The sequence below is a fragment of the Propithecus coquereli genome, unplaced genomic scaffold, assembly GCF_000956105.1.
Source record: "Propithecus coquereli isolate 6110/MARCELLA unplaced genomic scaffold, Pcoq_1.0 Scaffold246, whole genome shotgun sequence".
Lineage (NCBI taxonomy): Eukaryota > Metazoa > Chordata > Mammalia > Primates > Indriidae > Propithecus > Propithecus coquereli.
Genome location: NW_012148019.1, coordinates 1,545,760 through 1,549,127, shown reverse-complemented (window position 1 = coordinate 1,549,127; position 3,368 = coordinate 1,545,760). Strand labels below are relative to the sequence as shown.

General features: G+C 34.7%; 1 protein-coding gene across 1 annotated transcript in view; it reads right to left on the bottom strand.

Moving 5' to 3' along the window:
- RALGPS2 (Ral GEF with PH domain and SH3 binding motif 2) overlaps positions 1-3,368 on the bottom strand; it is a 191,660-nt gene that overhangs the window by 36,922 nt on the left and 151,370 nt on the right. The window lies entirely within an intron of this gene.

The following is a 3,368-nucleotide window of genomic DNA, read 5'->3' as shown; positions in this document are numbered from 1 at the left end:
AACTCCTGAGCTCAAACAATCCTCCCGCCTCGGCCTCCCAGAGAGCTAGGATTACAGGCGTGAGCCACCGCGCCCGGCCTACCTAAGTATCTTTTAAAAGGAATTTTATAGAAGGTATTTCAATAATTTATGAAAAATGAATATAACACACTGGAACATTTTGGAAGAGAAACATCACTGAAGTGAGTTTACTATTTCTAGTAAACTGACATCCAGACAGGAGAAAGGGCAGAGACAGTATCTTTCTTGTCTAACTAACACGGGGGCTCAGTAGACGTTCACTGAATGAATGAACGAAGAAAGAATACCTACATTGGGTGAGATTCCCGACAAACACGCTCGTCATCACCTATTTTCTCATTATATTTCTTAAAAAATTTCCTGCATGCACATTTTAAAGACCAGCACAAATAATTTTATAACAAACATTACTAAGAATTTCTTTGTGAAATCCCCATGAAAATATGTATAAAAGAATAAAACTCACTAGATAAATTCTGATCCGACACTTTGTGACTCTGAAAAATCAATGGGTTTTTATAACAGTTCACTGCTTACAGATTGGATCATATTTTATTCAACTTCTCATAAGTGTGAAATTCAGTTAATAATTCTCTGAAATGTTTTTTTTAAACTTAGTTGATCAGTCCTCTAGTCAAAGAACTAAGGAAGGTTTCACCATGTTAAAAGAAAATGCTCTTAATCCTTAAAACCAGTTTTCCAAAGCTGTGCCAGCAGAGACACTCATGCCAGTGGTCTTCCCCTACCCTCTAAGACAGCTTAACAGCTCTCACGCGTTAGCAATTTCTCTCTGAAACCTGACATACTACACAACACAAATACCTTACATGTGTCAGCTTCTGAATAAACCAAATGCAACAAGAATGCTCAAGTGCTTAAAATATAAATTATCGGGTCTGATTATAAGAAATCCATATTTAAATAAAGTAATAGCTTCATTTCTTTCTAAGTTGCCTGAACGTGGTTTAAGGTATTTTGCCATTTGAGTCAGAGTTTTCTACTAAAAATTTCACAGGTTCTATTTATACATATGCTACTACTACAATTCTTGTAAGTATAAAAAACAAATAAAAACATTTATACACATCTGGTTGACTTATTAAGCAGGAATGTCCACTAATACAGTAAAAGAAATGCAACCTCTATGCTGGTGTGCATATACTGTCTAGATTAATCTTGGAATCTGAGATTTTTAAAAAATGAGACTTAAGCTACATTTAGAGAAATGTATGGCAGGAAAGCGAATCCGGAAAGGCCTGCTCTAGGCCAGAGAGGGTGTGTCTCTCTCATTCTGCCCCAGACGCTAACCTGACAAGGCGAGGAAATGATTTTGCTCTTTGGCGTTTCATGATCTTTATGGAGGTTGCTAAAAATTGTACCAAATGCTGCGATTAGTTGTTCACGTATACTTTTAAAAAATTATGAGAGAACAAAGCCTACTCCAACAATATTTAAAAAGAATGGACCTAAACAAAATGAAGATAAGAGTCTGGGTCTCAGGTCCACCATGTTTTCTTGTTTGACTTGTGTAAGTCACTGAGCGTCTCTGAGCCTTGCTTTCTCCATCCATCAAAGAAGGGTGACAACTTATATCCTGGTATCACATTTTTTTATGGCAGGGTAAAAAATACTTTTATAAGCTCTTTAAACTTATACAGTGCATTATATTATTCAAAATTATCTACTGATAACACTGTATACTTTTGTATTATCAAAACCCACAGTCAATGATTTTCAAACATATTTAATTAGAAACTGGTTCTACAAAAAATCTGTAGAAATTTCTATAACTGTGCTACCAATCTGTGGTTCAATTCTAACTCTGCAACAGGGTTTGGGGAAAACAGTGGACGGCTTCTCTGCAACTGAAAGCCTTTCGATTAGGCCATCTTTATTTCAGTACAGTAAAAACAAAATCCAAATAAGTGGCCTTTGTTCACTGCAGCCACAGGAACCCCATATCCAGTTGTCAATAGGTCAAACAAAGGTAAATCAGAATAATTTTTATTAAACTGCCATCTAATTTTTACCCCTTCTACAGAGTTACACTCTCACTGTACACTCCCACTGTGCCAGTCACCTTTCTCTATTTTGAACACCTTAATCTCATTCCAGCTGCAGGGCCCTCACGCCTGCTGTTCCCTTTCCCAGCACTCTGCTCTCCCCGATCCTTCTTGTCATTCATCTTCTCAGGAAGACCTTTGCTGTTTACCCTTATTTATTAAAAGTTGACTCTACTCCCATCACTCTGCATCACATAATTGTATTTTGTTTTCTGTACATAGTTCTTACTGTTTGAAATTTTATTTACTTGTTTATTGTCTAGCTTCTCATTAAAATGAGGATATTCATGTGTTACTGACTGTTGTCAACAAGAAAAAGAATAAAAACAATGCCATTCTCCTAGTTAATTCAGAACTAGTCTACTTACTTCTCTTTGGAACTCTGAAATATATTCCCAAGTTATGGACTATTCTGAGAATTAAGAGAAATGCTTACCTGTTGTTTGTTACTTTGGCAGGCTGCACTCAAATGCTTAAACCACTGCATTGCATTCATTCTATTCCCAGCTTGAAACTTGTATGAATTTCCTGAAATTACCAAAAACAAGGGGAAAATAATAAAAATTTAAGGACTATGACACATCATAATTCTGCCAGATATTAAAGAATAAACTTAACATGACTAGAGTTTTCAGTTTCAGAGTTCTGTTCATTTAATACTTCATTTTCCAATACAATAACAAGAAGAGGTCTTGATACAACACATTTCATATGCTATCATATATTCAGAAAGTCATTGTTTCACAGCTTATGAATTAGGAGAAATAATTTTGTCTCCTTTTAGATGTTCTTTAGAATAAAGTACATCTAAATAAAACAATTGTGTGGCTTCTATAAATTTGTATGTGTGGATAAGACTGAAGAATATTGGTTCTTTAAATGTTAATATTAAGTTTTTACATGGCAAATGCTTCAACATATTTGACACCTAAACATTATTTAATATGATTAAGGATTAATCAGATAACAATCAATATTGGCTATGCTTTTAGTCTTTAGTTGCGAGACATCTGTCAATATTATTACAGATTTCTAGTACTGTTGAGGGTTCTCTGTGAAAATCTAGGAGGCATCTTTTTTCTTTCAGGAAATTATACATTCATTTCACAATTTTTGCTGAATTCTATCAGTGGCTCAAGAGCCTGACTATATTTAAGCATTAAACAGCTTTTCTTTGAGAGTCTAACTCTCAAAGAACTTTTTCACTTTCAGAAGCACTTGTTTCTTTCTTCACCAAATGTTTAATTAGTCAAGTAATATTGTTTTTCTTGCTGAACTCAGATG